This window comes from Silene latifolia, chromosome 6 (assembly GCF_048544455.1).
Source record: "Silene latifolia isolate original U9 population chromosome 6, ASM4854445v1, whole genome shotgun sequence".
Taxonomy (NCBI): domain Eukaryota; kingdom Viridiplantae; phylum Streptophyta; class Magnoliopsida; order Caryophyllales; family Caryophyllaceae; genus Silene; species Silene latifolia.
Window position 1 is genome coordinate 56,197,704 of NC_133531.1, and position 20,565 is coordinate 56,218,268.

At 40.8% G+C, this 20,565-nt stretch overlaps 2 non-coding genes across 2 annotated transcripts; one reads left to right on the plus strand and one right to left on the minus strand.

Annotated features, from left to right (window-relative positions):
- Positions 1-9,955: 9,955 nt before the first annotated feature.
- Positions 9,956-10,061, plus strand: LOC141589519 (small nucleolar RNA R71). Its single transcript, XR_012520453.1, has one exon. It is a non-coding gene; the product is annotated as a small nucleolar RNA R71 (small nucleolar RNA).
- Positions 10,062-15,844: 5,783 nt separating this feature from the next.
- Positions 15,845-15,951, minus strand: LOC141589449 (small nucleolar RNA R71). Its single transcript, XR_012520387.1, has one exon. It is a non-coding gene; the product is annotated as a small nucleolar RNA R71 (small nucleolar RNA).
- Between the last annotated feature and the right edge of the window lie 4,614 nt (positions 15,952-20,565).

Consider the following 20,565-nt stretch of genomic DNA (forward strand, 5'->3'; position numbering starts at 1 on the left):
ATGCTAAGAAGCCCGACATGCTTGAAAGATCCCTTTTGTAATCTATATACGTCAAAGAGTTGGAACTTTGGGTTCAATCATGTAGTCTATCAAAATGGTATTACTCGAGTTTCGAGGTACCATGATGATACATGGAGTTTAGTGGGAGCTAAAGTGAGTTTCTTAGTCTAAATATGTGCTTGACATTTTAGTGACTAGAAATGTAGCTAAGGTGATGTTTCTTAGTCTAAATATGTGTTTGACATATTAGTGACTAGAAATATTCTCGGGTGAATATTTGAGAGTAGCATGGCGCATCTTAAACATCCGGATCTAATGAGATAGATCTCCAAGGATATTAGCATTTTAGTCAATAGACTTATGTGATAAGATTCTTGACTCGTTCAAGTTGTTGAACAATTAATATGATCTCTTGTGCTTCCGCTGCGGGATCTATTAAATATGCTAAAAGCTTCTCTCGTTGGGACTTATCATATTGAGAATATGATAAGTAATTACCAATCATTTCCTAGTGAGTGTCACTAGATGATTATCAAGAGCATCCTTGAGTACTTGAGAAGCACTGAGGATTTACTCTTGTAGTTTGGAGGAATTTATGAATTTTGTGTAAAAGGATTACACAGAAACATTCCTATGCTTATAAGATGTTATGGGCCTCGTTAAGGAATGGTTAGCATGTAAGAGTGCTATGTGCATAAAGAATAATATGTATAAGAAGTTATACATATGTGTATAAGAAGTTATACATGTATAAAGCAAACATGTATGAGGAGTCATACATAAAAGATGTCATATGAAGGTTGTGTATGTATAAGTGTTATACGTACAAATCATGAACGAAAGCTAAGTACATTACAACATCCGATGTTGTAAGAGAGATAGTTGATAACCGGAATTTAATGAGACTAGAGTAGTTACATTAGCCGAATATCGTATCCCAAGAGATCGTGAAAAGCAGTGGGAGTGTTTGTGGCTTTAGAACCGAGTCTAAAAACTTGTTTAGACGTGTACTTAGAAATGCTCTATGTGATGAAAAGATTGCATAGAACAAAGGAAAATAGCAATGGAAATTAGAGTGATGCAACTGTTGCTTATCCTCTAACCAAAGCCATAGACATGATGGTTATGTCATCTCAATGTGAAATTGAGGAGTATACCTTAATTGCTAAAGATCGTTATGTAAATATTGGATAGAGTATTGATATTTACATAAGTGATGATCGCATTCATTGTTAGAGTTTCTTTAAGAACTCAATTATTGATTGATTTGAAAACATTGAATACCTTGTTTATCGAATAAGTTGTGGAGACAATGTTGAACACTATTCAAGTGAACAAGATGAACATTGTATTTTCTCCCTAGTCACTTAATGAGGTGACGTCTCGGAGTGACTAGATTGTAAGTCGATTGATGGTTGTTCAACACCATAAGGTCATACGTGATGACTAGTCGATTACATAGGCAGAGTGTGTGACACTTTTTTGGGACGGTGACCATTTAGAGAGTCCCTAAGTTCTATTATAGACGCTGGTCGTGGCGGGGATCTCTAAGATGTTCTAATGAGTCGATTCTTTTGATTGGAGACTATTATCCGAGCAAGTGCGGTTTCGAGTGACTTTGGTTTTTGTCCTAGGTCGTGCCGTGAAAGGAGGCCAAAAGGGCATTTACTAGGTCATGATGATCTGTATTGTGCAATAGGATAGATAGGGCATACAAGAATTGTCCACCCACGTTGGGTAACTATATCTCAAGGCCACTCGAGGAGTTAATGACTACAAATGCGTGGCCACGCTCGGAAGTAATTTGTGAGAGATTTTTCCGGTCAGGTAGTCACACTCCCGATCGAGAAAACCACTCGCAATATGTTCATGTGCAAGTGCGACCTGAAAGACACCTTGCATTGAGTGGGAGATTTAAAACGGACAAGAGAATTGGTAGCGCACACCTTGTGTCAGACAAGTGGGAGATTGTTGGAGTTAGTGTCCTCCACAATAGTGCGTTTACATAATAAATCTCATTAAAGGAATATCATCAGATATTTAATTATTTGATCCTCGTCAGTTGATTAACGTAAATCGATAACGGTTGGCTGACTAGAGTTTGATGTTATTGTCGTGAGACGGCGGTGATCAACTGACCCCTTTCGGTCACACTTAAAGGAACGAACCCCAATTGACAACTAATTAATTGTATGAGATACAATTTATTTAGTCCCTTGATTTATAGACTAAAAGGTTAGTCGATTATTTTTAGAGAGATTTCGAGTTGCGAACTCGAGGAGCGGCGGTTATTATTTAATTACGTGATAATTAAATAATAAATTTTATGAGACGGGTTTTAGTTAATTAATTGTTAATTCACTAAAATTGTACTAATTGATTAATGTGATTAATATTAGTACGTAAATAATATGTGTAGCGGTACATGTATATTTACGGAGTGATTTGGACGAAATTAATTGGAAGCATTTAAACATGAAACGATGTTTAGATAAAATTTACACGTATTTGTGCGACAAATATAAGAACCAAAATGGACCCGTAAATGGGACATTGGACCGTGTAAATGGAGTGTAGTGGATGATCATGATCATTACACTTTGCTTATTTTTCTTCCATAATTGTCATGTAATCATTATGTGTGTCATAATGCATTGGACAAAAAAAATAAGGAAAATCAATCCTTCACTCTACCTTACTCCACCCGCCACTTCTACTACTACACTCCATCTTTTTGTTCATTTTTCTACACTTCATTGTTCACTTTTGCATGTGAACAAAAATTTGGTCTATCTCTCTAAAATTAATATACACCATTTACTAAGAAGTTAGTAATCAAAAACAAAATTATTACTAAGATTGTTAGTAATATTTACATATTATCAAGGGTAATCTTATTAATATCTAGTTAATATTAGTAAGGTTGTTGGGTAAGTTCTTGGGTGCTTAAGAAAAGAGGTGTTCTATTTTGGATACTTGAAGATGGAGGATCTTGCCATTTATTTTAAGCTCAAGAACAACCAAGATGGGTGATCTTGGTTGTGCCCAAATAATACCATTTCTCAATGTAAGGAAAATTGTTTTCTTCTTCTTTTATATTAATATGCTTTTATATTGCATGCATGTTACATAGATCACCAAAATGATAATAGGAATAGCTATGTAATTCACTCACGTGGTCACTCTTCTCTCATGAAGCAAAGGGTGAATTATTATGTAAAAGAGAGAAAGAGAAAACAGTCACTCACCTAGACTGCGACCTACATAGCATGCATGCAACAAAAATGAAAGACGATTCGAGTACTAATGCACACATTACAACCAACAATGTCCGTCACAGCCGAGGGCTTACAAATGATATGGGAAAGTGAGGTTCAGGTGAGAAAAGGCAAAACAGATTATGGAAATGTAGAGGTAAAAGCGCCAAGCTAGTTCCTAAGCAGGACCATATAAGATCGTCCGAATCTCAACTGACTGAAAAATAAACACAAGTGCCCTTCATTTGGCACACAACTCACCATCCAAATACACTATCTCCTCAAAAACGTATGAATAGGAACAGAGGAGCGAGACGCTCACAAACTTCCCTTTTTTAAGACCGTCTTAATTAAACAAACAATACAAATCAAATAATTTTTTTTCAATCTTTTTCTTTCTTTCTTTTCTCTGATCACACGTGAATCACTACTCTTTCTTTTTTTTTTTTTCATTTTTTCTTTATTTCTTCACGTCTTTCTTCCTTTTTTTTTTCAATTTCTTTTTTTTTTCATTCCCCCTTCATTTTCACCAACTCCAATCAATATATACGGGCCAAACTCGCAGACAGAAAAACATACCACAAAAGACATACTAAACTAGCTTGACTAGGCAGGCTCAGTTTTGGATGTAGCTAATGGGTCAAAAAGGCTAAATTTGGCTTAAGTGGAGCTAAATGGTGAAAAAATGTAAGAAAAGGGAAATCTGAAAGCACCTCCCTGCATGTGACACCGACCACAAACCCGAATGTATGCATTTGACAAGAAATCGAATGTCATAAAAGTGCAAAAATGATGAACATGCTATGCAAGGAGTACTACTCTCAATTTCTATGTAAACCGGTCATGAATGTCACCAGTTATAAGGCTTTAAATCTTTGAAATTGTAAGTAGGTTGCCAATTTATCAGGTCAAGTCTAAACAATCAGCTAAATTTGAACAAAAACTCGTAGGTTATGCGTAAGACTCAGCTAATAACCGTCAATGAAAGTGCAAGGCTCAAGTAAAATGACAAGTTAAAGTGCAGTATCATCACGGAAATCAACCGTTCCGACTCAACCTATATGCTAAAATAAACGTGAATATTTTATTAATTTTTTGAATTTTCTAATTTTTTTTGAATTTTATGATTTTATGAAATAAATAAATACAATGCAAGCTGAAAATAGAAACGTGAATGCAAAACAAATGCAAATGCAGACTCAAAAGGATGCATTACCCTCCCCAAACCAAAACGGACAACGCCCTCGTTGTCCTCCAGCATACACCAGCAGATATATATAGGGGAACGGAAATATACAACCAATAAATGAATGAAAACAATAAAATAAAAAGGAGACAAAAGAAAATAAAAGAGCAAGAATATACATACAAAACACGAACTTCCCCAAACCAGCCTGAAAACTGGGGAAGTGAGTAGACCAGTAGCTACTCGTCAGCCTCCTCTGTCACGTCCTCCACCGTCACCGTGAAGTTCGGGTCCTCCTCCTGCTCTCTCCTCCTCCTCTGCTCAGCCTGAGCTCTCGCTGCCGCCACTGCCTCCTCCTCCTCCTCCTCCTCCTCCTCACTAGCTGTCTCAGGGTACCCCTCAGTTGGGTACCGGTAGAAGGACGGGTGTGGCCAACCCTCTGGAATGGGACGGTGTCGCCTCATGTGATACTCGTACAGAGGGAACAAAGTAAGAGCTATGTCCCTCTCCATACGAGCCCGTCTCTCTGCAATCTCAAGCAACAAACCGTCACGGCACCCTTGGTCCATGACCGCAGACGCCTCAAAGGGTGGAGGAGAAACAAAATTAGCCGGAAGAACCGGCTGTGCCTGGTCGGGCGCAGGAGTAGGAGTAGGAGTAGGGATCGGGGTAGGAGTGGCCGTGGAAGTCTGGCCACCCATAGGAGGTGTGGATCCCTCTCCGGTCTAAAGTCGACGCCGCTTCCTAGAAGCGGGCAAGGTAGTAGGTGGTCAGAGCGGTATGTGGTACATGGGTAACGGTGGTGGTAAAATGCCCCGTGCGACAGTGGGCAAGGGGACGAGACGAGGAAGGGTGGTGCAAGGAAGGTCGACGGACAAGGAACCACTAATCTTCCAAGTCCGGCAGTCAGAAGTTAGCCAAGTCATGGACAACATAGATGCTCGGTCCAGGAACCTATCTCCAGGTATGTACGGTAAGTCACGAGGTAAAGCAGGGAGGAGAGAACGAGCAAGGAAGGTGGCTATGCCACCACAGACAATGGTGCCCGTGGTCTTCTCCCCCGAGACCGGAAATCGGGCGGTCAAGTAAGCAATGTTGAGGGCAAAGGGGCCCTCGCTGTCAATGTTCAAGTACCCGCCCAGAATAGAAAGCTCGGTGTTGGTCACGTTGTTTGGCTCCTTACGGCCAAAAATAGTACTTCCCATCAGTCGCAGGAAGTAACGGGCAGGGGGAAGGTGGACCGGAGCGAGACGTCGCTCCTTGTAGGTAGTCTGTGCCAAAGTCCACCAAAGCTGACGGAGGACCTTCCTAGGGGCGGCAGTGGCGCCCGTAAAGGAAAGGCCAAGTCTAGTACCAAACTCCTCGAAATTCAAAGAAAAATTCCGGTTGTACAACCGGAAAGACACAGAAGCACAAGTAGGGTCAGCCTCGTGTGCCCCAGAGGAAAAGGTAAAGGAGCTGAAAAACTCAAGGGTCAGCTCCCTGAAGGTGTAGGCACTCATGGTCACAAGTCCAACCATCCTCGTACCCCTCAAAATCTCACACACCGGCTTGTAGATACCAAGCCTCTCAAGTGACGAACGGCACAAAAAGCGAGTCGGGAAAAAATCACAGTCTACTAAAGCATAAAATCTAGTGCGATGAATACCGTTAACAAAAATTACCTGGGGGTAGTCGGGATGCGAGTCGAGGGAGTCGTCCCCTCGGATGGTAACACGGCCAGCAGAACGGCCAGCAGCAGGTGTAGTTCGTGTACGACCCCGACCTCTAGAACCCGAAGTAGAAGCCCGTCCTCCGACAGGACGAGGAACTAGAGCCGCCCGGTAAGCAGCTGTGACTGCGGGTGACCACGCAGCAGGGGTGGTCACCGTACATGAAGTACTAGCTGTAGGTGCAATAGAAGAAGCAGCAGAGACTGACACATAGGAAGAAGGGCTAGCAGCAGTAGCTGTGACGGAGGTGGAGGCTGAGACGGAGCTAGCAGCAGTGCTAGCTGCAGTAACGACAGTACCAGCCGACGTAATAAGGAACACGGGAGCAGTGGCAGTGGTACTAACGGTCGTGGGGACGGTGGTGACAACAGGGACCACCGTCTCAGGCAAGGACGGACTAACAGACGAACTGGAATAGGGCATTGAGCTACTGTCCATCCTAATCAAGTAAGTAAGGAGAAAACAATAATCAATTAACAATAAACCAGCGAGATTTCCCCAAAACAGTCGAAATTTTCGACTTAACAAACGCTAGTTCCCAATTTTACCTCAATAATTTGAGACAAGCAGATAATCAACGATAGGGGAAGGGGAAACAATCATCAATGAGAGCAATTTAGACAGAAAACCCCAATTTCAGTCGAAATTTTCGACTGGCATAAACCCTAATCACAAATTACCTCAATAATTCGAAAGAAAAGAAATTAAACAACAATGAGGCAAAGGGAATACTTACTTGATGATAAGAAACCTACAAGGAAGCAATTTAATCGACAAAAACATGGCAAGAATGGCGATTTTCGAGCAAGAAACCGCAAACCCTAATACCCGCAATTGACCGTGCAAATGAACAAAATTCAAAAGGGAAAATAATGGGGAAATGACGATTAATTAGCAACAAAGAGAATGTAGGTGTTTGATTTGGTAATGGGCAAAGATTTATGGAGGATTTGGGAAATTTTTATCGCAAATAAGGTTGAACAATGAAAAATGAAGGTAAATAATGAAAAGGAGGGAGTTTAGAAGGCACTTCCTGCGTGTAAAAAATCATATTCACTGGATCGAGTGATTTTAAATCACTCGATCGAGGAGTTTCAGCTTCAATCCACTCGATCGAGTAAAAATATACTCGATCGAGGACTCCCTTATTTAGTCAACTCGATCGAACAGCTGCAAAGCCTTCGATCGACCCCTTTTCCTACAATATCCTCTCGATCGAGTACAAAAAGTACTCGATCGAGTGCTTTTCCTCGTGTGAGTCATCCAATTTGCGTAATATCTCCCCAAACCTGCATAAAAACACTCGCAAGCATATCCCAATATACCAAATACAAAAAGTAACAGTCTATAGCCTTTCTAACTATACTAAAAATGTCTAAATTCTAATTGTCCTAATAAACGCAATAAAGAAATTCAACGGAAATTTAAAATTAGTTTTTACAAATTGTTACACGGGGCATTCCCCGCTCATTTCTCAAGACAATTCAGTAGCGCCACGGAGGGCTTCTGACTGGAGGACGTCCCTTCAGCATCATTGACCGTCCTCGTCATTCTCCACGAGCTTGAATTTGAACCAGTAGGAGGAGAATAGTTGACGTGTACGTACGCACGAACTTTTCTCGTCCCTTTTTCCTTCTCACCAGCTTTGACGTTGTCATCCCCAATTTGATTGATTTTAATTGCACAACGACCCTTGATAACTCCTGCATCTTTTTCATCTGTACCTGCAGCAAGGAAAACAGACGAATTGTCCTCCTTTTTGCTCTCAGTCTGAGGCGGAGGGGTCACAATAGCAGCACAAAATTCCAAATTTTCATCTGGAGTGTCAATATGAGGGTCAGTAGAGGAAAGGGCATTGCAAGGTTGAGCTTGCATGGGAGCCCTACGAGACTGAGACTGATGGAAAATTAATTCCTCGTCTCCTACCTGAAATGTTAGTGTCTTACCCCCGACATCTATCATTTCTCGAGCAGTGAATAAAAATGGTCTCCCTAAAATAATAGGGGTGTGAGTGTCCTCGAGTATGTCTAGCACTACAAAATCAACGGGAATAAAGAATCTCCCGATTTTAATAGGTATGTCCTCTATGATACCTAACGGCCGTGATATACTACGGTTGGCCATCTGTACAGTCATGTTCGTGCAATTGAATTTAGTCAAACTAAGTCTCTTAGCAAGATACAAAGGCAAGACGCTCACACTAGCACCAAGATCGCATAGCGCGTTATCAATCAAATAGGTACCTATATGACAAGGAATTGAGAAACTACCCGGGTCTGACTGTTTAGGAGGTAACTTATTTTGAACTAGAGCAGTCCATACCTCGGTCGAAGCTACCGTCTCATGATCATTAATATGCCTCTTACGTGATAAAATTTCTTTCATAAATTTTAAATAAGAGGGTACCTGTGTCAGCAACTCGGCGAATGGAACAGTGATTGGCCTTCGTGTTCAGGAGCTCGGCAAATTTACCGAACTGTTGATTGGCCTTCGTGTTCTGTAATCGCCTCGGGAAGGGCACCGTAATAGGTATCTCGAGCCCTTTGTTTCTCTATTCCAACGTATCAGCTGGATCAAGCTCCTTATCACTCGATCGAGACTTTTTGCCTCTCGATCGAGTCCTTCCAGGTGAAATATCACTCGACCGAGCACTAGCAGGCTCTCGATCGAGGTCTTCAATATCAGCAGTGTTCGATCGAGCAAAATTGCCACTCGATCGAACGGTTCCCTCAGCAATATCACTCGATCGAGCTGTCTGCACCTCTCGATCGAACTCTTCATTATCCTGTTCACTCGATCGAGTAATATTTCCACTCGATCGAGTCCTTTCAGCTTCAAATTTACTCGATCGACCCCCAGAAACCAGTCGATCGAGTATCTTCTTCGTGGTCAGCTCGTTTTCAGCAACAAATGACTGTATATCGTCATTAACTTCCTTCCTCGGGTCTGAAATACTCCTGTCATTAGATAATTTTAGTCCTTAATAAGAACGACCGCTTCTCAAGTTAATTAAATTCACCGTCTCGTGCGGATTCTTGTCAGTTTGAGATGGCAAATGACCCTGTTTCCTTGTGGTCTGGTTCGCGGCTAACTGAGCGCCTTGCATTTTAAGTGACTTGATGGATGCATCTTTCTGTTGGTCACTTAATTGCCATTGCTTTGTCAACGACTGCAACATCGACTTAAGCTCACCTAGCTCACTTACCCCACCTGAAGATGATGCACCTTGATTTGGAGGAGGAAAGGAAGGAGGCTTTTGAAAGCCTTGTTGAGCCTTATGAGGAGGGACATATGGTTGCTGCTGCTGCGGTGGAGGAGTGGGATTGAGCACATTTTGACTTGTCCACCTCAAATTAGGATGGACTGCCCCTTGATTGTTGTAATAAGAACCCCCTCCTTGCCTGTATTGTTGAAAAGTAAGGACCTGTTCTTTCTCAGTAAGACAGTCAATAGCAGTATGACCGTCATCTCCTCCACATCTCTCACAAATGACAGTTTCCTGTCTAGTCAGCAAATGAACCGTCTGTGGCTCCCCAGCATTTTGCAACTCAAATTTATCAAACCTAGCATTCATGGCTTCCAGCTGAGCCACAACTGCCTTGTCAACTGAATGGACTGTTCGAATACCGTCCCGTGGGTTCCCATATTCAGCACAATGGGTCGCCATCTCCTCAATAATGGCCCATCCCTTGTCATCATCAGTATTCTTTTGAAATCTTCCGTTGGATGAGGCATCAAGAATAGCTCTGTGGTCATTGTACAACCCATTGTAGAACTGATTGGACAGAAACCACGGATAAAAACCATGGTGAGGAAGAGACCTCACCAATCTCTTGAAACGACACCAAGCTTCATAGAAAGTCTCATCAAGTGCCTGTTTGAAACTCGTAATCTTCGCCCTCAGCTGATTAGTGCGCTGTGGAGGGAAGTATCTTTTGTAGAAGGCAAGTGCGAGAGTTTCCCAATTGGTGATACCAACAGCTGTACGGTCCAAATCAGTCAACCACTCACGGGCTGAGTCAGTCAGTGAAAAAGGAAAGAGCACCTCCTTAATCTTGTCTTGAGTTACTCCCTTTGTAGCGGGAATAGTAGAGCAGTAATCAGTAAAGACCTCCATGTGCTTCCTTGGGTCTTCACCCGCCACACCCCTAAACAAGTTTCTCTCCACCAGATTAATGTAGGATGAACGGATATCAAAGGTGTTGCCGTCCTCAGTCTGGAGGTTAAAACCTTTAGGAATAGAGGATGCCGTAGGCTCTGAGTGACTTGCAATATTCGACATCTTTACTGGTTGGTCGGCAGAAATGAGATTATCTTCTACTAAAGATTGATCTTCTGCAAATAGGAAATGCTGTAGTTCGGGCTCGAAAGTACTCAAGTCTTCCTTTCGAAGTTCTCTTTGCAGACGGAGTCTATGCCTAAACAGTCTCTCTGGCTCAGAATCAGCTGAAACTAACTCCGATCTGTTCGACCTGGGCATACACAACACTGAAAAAGATAAATGAAAACTGTCTCAAGGAATAAAAATTCCTTGAGACGGATAAAAATAAACGAAAACAAGAACAGATAGGGCTATTGCCTCCCCAGCAACGACGCCAAAATTTGACAGGATAGTCGTGTACCTACCAAAAATAACCAACTGGCACTAACTAATATAGCTAGGGAAGTCGGTCGATCTCCACAAGGAGGCAAGATATCTGTTAAAGGTCCGTCTATTTGGTCACAAATGGGGGTTTAAATTTGATTTTCTAAACTAATAAAGGTTTAAGGGAAAGAGTAGCAAGGAAAGAGCAATAAAGGCAAGAAAATGTAATAAGAGTGATCAATAAAGGGAGATCATGTCGGGACTTCGGTTCACTACGGTAGTCTAATGACTCAATTGCAAATAGCCTAGATAATTTACTGTGAGATGGATGTTGAAAGGTCCTTCCGGTCCACTTTCTATCCTAGATTTCCACTAACTTAACTTCCGTCCTCATTAGGGTAGTCTACTGTTCATAGCAGGTCTATTTAGTCCAATCTTCCGATCCAGGAATAAATTTAACCAGATTAAAGGGTAACTTAGAAGCATGCACTCAACTAAGTTGGTGTTATAATTAAATTGCCATGGGTACAGATTCTCACTAATAAGTCATCTAGCCTATTCGCTACATCGTCACATTTCTACCATAGATCCCCTAATCCCAACATGAATGAAATTAGCTACTCATGCTATTAATGTTGTCAAGATTAATAATAATGAAATAACTAATAGTAAACATGATGAAACAATAATAAAATTGCATAAACAAATTAGGCCAGAAATTAAGAGAATAAAACAAGAGAATTAAAGCAAACAAAGGAAAGATTAAGATTAAAAGGAGAAAGAGATTACAATAGCAAGAATTCCGGCGTAAAGAACACAAGATCCGAGCAAAATAATCCCAAAAGCAAAGTTACAGTGAAAAGTTTAAGGGAAAGATTCAGAGAAGAGAAAGTGGCGTAATACCAATGTTAAGCAGTGTAAAACGTAGATAAGAAGTGCTAATGACCTAATTAGTTCACGCTTAAATAGAAAAACTAAGTCCATTAACTAAATAAGCAACACGGACTGATTAAAGCCCGTGAAAACTCAAAACCTCTCGATTGAGTGGTTTGAGACAACTCGATCGAGGACTTCAGCAAGTAAACCACTCGATCGACCAAAAATGTTACTCGATCGAGTAAACCTGATTTCCAGCATTTCGATCGAGTACAATAAAGTACTCGATCGACCTCCTCAGCACGTGAAACCACTCGATCGACCAAGAAAAGCCTTCGATCGAGTGTTCTTCCTCCAAAACAGCTCCAAACGCGTTGCTGACTGCTTCGTAGACCATTCCTTCACGCATCCCAATGCAGTATCTCGCTCTAAAGTTCTCATCTCCTCAAAATGCATGCAAAACAGGACGAAAAAGGGTACGATTCCACTACTTTCCGGTTCATTCCTACAAAACAGACCAAACGAACCAAAGTAGCCATTTCGGGGCGTAATGCAATATAAAACAGTACAAAAGAACTTGGAAACACGTGCAAAAATAGGCTAAAAAGACTATATAAAATGCACGTATCACTATTACTATTACTATTACTATAAAACGCCATTTTTACCGAGCTTCAACCCGAGATCCTGCCCTCATTTCTCAACCTTTTTCCTTAATTTTCATACCATTATCCTCCTTACTTCCTCCTTCATCTTTCAAGGTAAGAAAGACGTAGTCTTGTGGGGTTTTCGCCTCGACCTGTCTTATGGGTGTGACGTTTTTAAGCTAATTTTGGGTGTCATTTCGGTTTCTAGGTGAAGGCATTGAGGACCCTGAAGGAAACTCGTTCATAATAGACCATTCCCTCGAAGATTGAAGAAGCTATAAAGTAACGGTGATAGGTTACTCGACAAAAATGTCGAAACTCCATCTTATGTGTCGTTTTATATGTGCTTGTTTGACAAAGTTCGGTTCTTTACGCTTTTTCTCACTTGTATGCTCGAATGTATGTTCTTACTCTATATGTATGTACACTTTGAATTTAGAGTGCTTTCATTTATGTTTGTATAATGGGAAAAATGAAGAAAAACAGGCGAGGCAAGTCCGTTTCGAATCTAGCTTGTTTTCACTTTCAGTTTGCATTTATCTCAATTATATACATGAAAAATCAAAATGTGTTTTGTTTTATACTAATCTTGTGTTCAACCTATCAAGTTCGCATTGTTGTAAAGAGGAGTAGGACGAGATGTATGTGATGGTGTTTGGTTTACCCACTTTGTTTTCCCTCTTCCATTTTTGGTGATTTGTGTGGTTTTAATTAGTTGGGCTTGCCTCTATCTTATGGTTGTCGGGTTAACCCATTATCACGGTGGACCCTTAGGAATTACCCATTTGTTGCTAGTTACGTCCCATCTCGTATTTTACATAGCGTGAAGCATTCATTACCGCCTGTTGTATTTTATTTAACCGACACGTTTAATTATGAAATGAAATATTCATTAATATAACACAAGTATGAAAGAATCATTATAAACAATTACTTGTAGTGAGTCGTATTCTTATGATAATGCCTTTATGCTATACCTTTTTGCTTGACTTATCTTTACGCCTCTTTCGGACTGTCCTGCCGATTGTGGGTTTAGCTCATATCTTCCGCCTCTTTCGGACTGTCCTGCCGATTGTGGGTTCTCGATCTCCGATTTAGGTTCGGGTCTTGGATGCGGACTGTAACACCCCCTTCTTACCCGGCCAAGGTAATTGGGAGATGTTACCTTCTCGGTTTCCCGAGGTAGTAAAATCGGAGTCGCAATAGAGAAACGATTAACATAAATAAGTGTGATGTGACTCATATTTGGGCACATTTAGTCCCCGAATCTACCTCGTTCCTATGCTTTTTAGTGCATAATTGGTTCATTTACTATCTTTAGTTTCCCACTTTGCATATTCTTTGAGGTTTTGTTTCGTTGGTAGGAGAGGAGTGCAAACCTTGCATTTACATGGCAAAATGGAGCTAAATTGATCGCATCTAATGACCAAGCATCAAGGAGAAGACAATATTAGATGGCCTATGTAGATAATGAAGTAAATTGGGCAATGACGGAAGGATCCTTGCATCCTCAACAAGATCCCCGCGGATTGTTGAGGAACGAAGAGAAAAGAAGCTGTCTGACCCAGGATCCGAGCGGATCACAGACCATCCGAGCGTCTCCCCTGGCAATTCGCTCGGATCTTACTACAGGGAACCCATGCCTATCCTCAAGACGCTCGTCCCGTGCCAAGACCAGCAAAATGGAGATGCTCATCTCCTTGGAGAGGAGCATTTCCTCAACTTTTCTTAAGGACTTAATAGTCATTTAAGCCCTTAGTAACCCTAATTTTTGTCCCTAATCTTTAGTATAAATACCCCTTTGTACTACTTAGATTATCATCAAGTTGTAATCAATTAGTAATCATTCCTTAATCTTGTAATCAACTCAAAATCTAGTCTTAATACAAATCTCAATACTTAATCTTTTCTTAATTTCTCTATTGTTCTTCATTTATTTTGGGTAATTAGAAGATTATTTGGGTTTATTGGGAGATTGACAGCCTTCCATCAATCATCAAGTACTTCTATTATTCTTTGCATTATTATTTTGGAATCTCCATAGGTATAATTCTCTTAATCCTCTCTTTAATTATTGTTAATCATTCTCATTCATTCATCATGTTTTGTCTTGTTAATGTGATTGACAACCTTGTTATCATGTTAAACTTAATAATGAATGAGTAGTTTCCTTAGCTAGGGTTAATGGGTAATTAGGGGAAACCAACATGGGGAATGATTCATGCTTAATCTAATATGTTCACATAATTTATTTGCTTGCTTGTTGTGATTTCAACTTATGCACATGTTATGTTTGATGAAATGCGAGCCTATGAATCCTTGCATTTTTTACCCATCACTTATCTTTTCAATGAGGCTTGTAAGACATTTACCAACTCGAGCCTCATTAGACCATGCATAATGTTGAATAGGAAGGATTAAGTCGACTTGTAGGTGTTGTACAATCTAATCGATTCGGCTCCGGGACCCAAACCTTCTTAGGGATTGTAAGATATACACTAACTCGATCCCATCACAACAATAATTGCTTGCTTATAATTTGAGAACATGTTTGTATGATCAACTCCCATGAATCCCCTATGAACCCATGATACCCTAGTGCTTTTAATCAATTGTTTACACCTTCATTTTATTTACCTTGCTTTGTTTTTATTATTGATTAGTTTTAATTGATCTCCTATCTCAACCCCAAATTGTGACACCCTAAGACACGACCATTTACAATTGAAAATCCTACATCCATACCCGTCCCTTGGGATCCGACCTTTACTTGCCTCTTTACTAAGAGTAGTTGGTGAAGTTATAAATATTGTTTTGGTTGGGTAACTTTTGACGACGAGTTTTAAACCTTCGAACCAAAAATGGCGCCGTTGCCGGGGACGGTGTTAACTTGATTTGATTTTCTTTAGTTGTTTTTAGTTGTGCCTTTCTTTACCTTGGGGAAGTCAAACTCCTCAAGGTTGTTCTAATTGTTTTCAAGTTGTTTGATATTTTGCATGTCTAGGAGATCACAAGGTAACTTGTTACCCATTGATCTTAAAATTGAAACAACCTTGACCAACAATAGAAGACTTGCTAGAAATACTTCAAGAGTTGTAGATATTGGTGAGATTGTGGACATTCAACCAAATAACATTGAGTTTACCAACCCTTTTCCAAGAGAAGGAGAGGACAACCCAATACAAAACCCACCACAAAATCAACCCACAATGCCTAAATTCTCATCACATTCCGTACCAACCGAGGAGAACCTACCAAATTGTACTCGTACACCACAACATGTAACCGGTAATTTCATTGCCAAATCCGCATTCATACAATTAGTTGAGAGAATTCAATTTGGAGGGATGCCTAGTGAAGACCCTCATTCTCATATGGAGACTTTTTGTGACTATTGTGATGCGATTTCTCAAACCGGAGTTACTCACGACCAAATCCGATGGGTCTTATTTCCTTTTTCTTTAATTGGTACCGCGAAACAATGGTTGAAAAGCCTAGACAAGGCTACTCTTGGTATTGATTCATGGAAGAAATTTGCACTTGCTTTCTACAAAAAATTCTATCCTCCGGAGAAGACTAACATGTTGAGAGCCCAAATCACCGGGTTCAAACAAAGGGATGAGGAATATTTGTATGAAGCATGGGAAAGATTCAAGGGCATTTGTCGATCTTGTCCACACCATGGACTTAGCGAGTGGTTCCTTGTACAACAATTTTGGAATGGTCTATATGAAGACTCCCGAAACATTCTCAACATGGGATCCAATGGTATGTTCACCGAAGTTGATGAGAATCAAACATGGAACAAAATTGAGTAAATGGCGGTCCATAACTCGCAATATAGTAGACCTCGGAAGGCTACTAGAGGAGGAAAGCATGAGGTAGACTCCATTACTCAATTAGGTGCTCAACTAAGTGCTCACATTGACACCATTAATTTGAAGTTTGAGAAGGCCATGGCTAAACTTAAAGAGGCCTCCAAATCACCCAAGCAACATGTTAATGCCAAGATGGCATCATCATCAATTCCAAGTGGAGTATGTGAGAATTGTGGAACTTTGGGACATGACCAAAGTGAATATAGGGGAACAAGTGAACAAGTGAATGCTTTCCAAGCTTACAAAAGTGGCACCCCTTATTCAAACTATTACATTGAGAACACCAAATTCCACCCCAATCTATCATACAAAAGTCAAAATGTCCAAAACCCTCAAGCATACACCCCACCTCCAATGAGAAACCAAGCTCAAAGACCCTTTTACAATAAAAAACAAAGTTATCAAAACCAACCTCCATACAATCAAACAAATGACCAAGGTTTTGATGTTCAAAAAGCGGTCCTCCAAATGCAAAAGAACCAACAAGAATTTTTCACTCAAATGCAAAAGGATAGCCAAGCAAAAGACATCACCATCAACAACATACTAGCTCACACAAAGATGTTGGAAACCCAAATGTCTCAATTAGCATCTTCTAGTTCTCAAAGACAAAAGGGGCAATTACCACCTCAAGGTAATCCCCCAAGACATGAGCCGGTGAGTGCCATCCATTTGAGGAGTGGTACTAGGTATGAAGGACCAAAGAAGCCAATTGAGGAAGACATTGTGGAGGCTAGTGACAAGGAAAGAGTTGTGAAGAGCTCTAAGGAAGAAGAACCCACCATCCAAGAGGTTTCAAAGAAGAAAAATGAAGAAAAGGCCAAGGAGAAAGAGCCTATTGTGATTAGACTTCCATTTGCAAGTCGTCAAGCTAAGCCTAAGCTTGATGAACAATTGAGCAAGTTCATGGAAATTGTGAAGAACTTGGAAGTCTCAATCCCATTCACCGAATTGATTAATCATGTTCCGGCCTATGCGAAATACATGAAAGACATTCTTACAAAGAAGAAATCCATCCGGAAGCTAGAGACTATTGCCTTCATCAAAGTGAGTAGTGCTATTCTTCAAGGAAGTTCCCCTCCAAAGCTCAAAGATCCAGGAAGTTTCTCCATTCCATGCACCATTGGCGACACTACAATCAACAAAGCATTATGTGACCTCGGGGCAAGTGTAAGTGTCATGCCATACTCGGTATGCAAAAGGCTAGGAATGGGAGAGCTCAAGTGCACCAATATCACGCTTCAAATGGCGGATCGATCAACAAAGATACCTTTAGGAGTATGGGAGGATGTGCCAGTAAGAATTGGCAAGTTCTTCATCCCGGTAGACTTTGTTATTGTAGACATGGAGGAGGATTCCAACATTCCTATCATTTTAGGAAGACCTTTCTTACACACCGCAGGAGCGGTGATCGATGTGAAACATGGAGAGCTCACACTTGAAGTAGGAGATGAAACAATCACTTTTAACCTTGACAAAACAATGAGAGCTCCCCGACTACATGAGCCATGTTTCATGGTTGATCATTATAGCCGTAAAAGTTATAGGAAGAAGTTGGCATCTCAATGCAAAGGACAAGCTATGGGTAAAGAATCGCCACCTATATGGGAGAAGAAAGTGGATAATCTCCAAGATGCTCCATCCAAAGAGCAAGAAAGTTTCAACAAGAATGAGAGCTTGAATAGCTCACCACCACTCATGACAAGAGAAGAAGAAGGCCTCATTGGCCATAATGACAAGAAGAAAGAGGAGTTGTTCTCATAAACTCATGATACTATTGGGAAGCAAGCTAATGAAGTATGCGGTCTATGGGATGATGAATTCGAAGGATTAGTCAATCCTTATATTGGCAATGCTATGACCGTGGACCAAGGCTTTGGTGACCATTTCCACTCAAGTCACCACAATGAAGGACACAATGTGCAAAGGACTATTGAAGATCTTTATAATGACAATGAGCAAGCCTTCGACTACTTCTTCAAGGTGTTGAGCAACATCAACAACACCTTGGCTATGCCTCCTTGACATCTCATACATGAATGAGCGTTTGGTGGAGTCCTCCCTAAACCACCATTTGTAAATATTCTAACCTCTTAACTTGCATTTTACTTATTGTATTGCATTTTTGTAAATTTTTGGATCTACCATTTTTATACTTTGATCAAGATCATCATTTTGAGAGAAAGTGAGGGAGGTGCTCTAATGTTTCTTGATGTGTAGTGTTTTGACTTAGTGTGGGGATAACAATTGCCTAGGCTATCCAAGCCTTCGTAGTGCCCCCACATTGAATACCAAAGGAATGAAGACGAAATGACTTGGGTTATGAAAATACCCACGGGTGGAACTGAATCCGTGAGGTACAGGAGCAATCCGAGCGTCTCAGAGAGAACCCGCTCGTCTTGGATGAAAATCCAAGCGTCTTGATTGAAATACGCTCGTCCTGGCAGAGCTGGGAAGGAAGAATATGCACTGGGTGAGAATCTGAGCGTCTCCTCAAGAATCCGCTCATCTCAACCAAAAGACGCTCGTCTCAGAGAGAATCCGCTCGTCCTGGTTACACCAAAATCTGGGATTTCACTCTGACCTGGAATCCGAGCGTCCTCAAAAGAATCCGCTCGTCTCCAGGCAGCAATCCGCTCGTCTCCTCCTGAAGACGCTCGTCTCCTCCTGAAGACGCTCGTCTCAGCACAGACTTCATTTATTAAAACTGGCTGAACTACGATCCGAGCGTCCCAGCCAGAAGACGCTCGTCTCCCCTGCTGAAATTTAAAAACATGGGATTTAAATCCCCTTTTCCCATTTCATTTCCTTCATTCAAAACATAAACACACATTCAAAACCTTCAAAACCCTCAATCTCTCCATCCACAAAAATCAATTTCCTCAACCAAATTCACCCAAATCAATTCCAAACTTCCTCAAAACTCAAACAAATCACTCCTCTATCAACAAGAAGCCATTAAAACATCAAAATCCTCAACAATTGAATCGATTTTCTAGGATTAAGGGCAAAACTCGAAAATCCTAATTAAATCGATTTGGGTTTTATTGAAGCTTGAGGATAACACAAGAATTCAAGCAAATCTTTGGTTATTGATACATACAAAGGAGAAGAACAAATGGCTAGGACCAAAGGTGGAAGCAAGGCACCCACAAAACCAAACCTTTCCAAAAGGCAACAAGCACTTCAAGCTTCTAAGGCTTTGGTGATACATCAAGCAAGAGAGGAAACTCAAGGAACTCCTATTTCTATGGTGGAAGCTACTACTTCTATCCCGGTTATTGAGCAACTAGAAAAATATCCGGAGGTAACTTTCACATCCGATTCTCATAGGAAAAATTTTGTGTCTCTTGCTAAGAAGTCGATTTTACCCACCAAGTTTATTTGCCAAGATCCCTTGACCAAATTGGGTGTCCTTGAAAAGACCAAGAACTTCTTTGAGTCTATGGGATTGCTTACATTGTTTGATATTCAAGAATTGACCTACCCCTCCCTCACCTTGGAATTTCTAAGTTCATTAAAAGTTACAAAGGTGGAGACTCGAACGAACATTGAATTCTGCCTTGAGAATGTGGATAGAAAGATGGTCTTTGGTGCGTTTGGTAAAATTTTTGGTCTTAGTAATGACTCAACCTATGTGAAGAAACCTCCAACAAAATATGATCCCGCTCCTTTATGGAAGGCTATTACCGGAAAAAAGTTTACGTCTTACCATGATTGTCGTGCCCTTTATGTCCACCATTCGGATATAAGGGTATGACTCAAGGTTGTTGGGAACACTTTAATTGCTAGGAAGGGGACTAATCATTTTACCAAACTTGATTTCATCTATCTCGAGTCAACCTTGAATGTCGATAAGAAGTTAACCACGAGATACAATATTCTTCAACTTTTAATCGAAAGGTGGCTTAACATCGACCATGTCAAGGAAGGTGCGGCCTTTATAGTAAATGGGGGATTGGTAACATGGTTGGCAAAGCACTTCAACCGGAATTTCAACAAAGATAACACTTATAAGCCGGTTAAGGGAGGCCACCTCATTGATCTAGCCACTATGGTTCACAAATTCCATTGGGTCAAGAACGACAATCTTGACAACAAATTTGAGTGGCTTACAAAAGATGCCAAGTCCTTCATTTTACCAAGCAAAATATGCCGACTCAATGTCCGTAGGACAAACTATCTTATTCTACTCTCCAAGGAAGCCGAATTGATTATACAACAACAAAGGGAGGACATTGCAGAATCCTCATCCTCCTCTATTGTCACTCCACCCTACCCGTTTACCTACCAAGAATTCCAACCTGAAGATGGTGCGGTAGGTAACGATTACTTGACTCTATTGATGCAACACATGCACAAGCAAGCCTATGAAGACCGAGTCAATGCATATAGAGCTCAATATCCGCCCCTCTTACACCTAG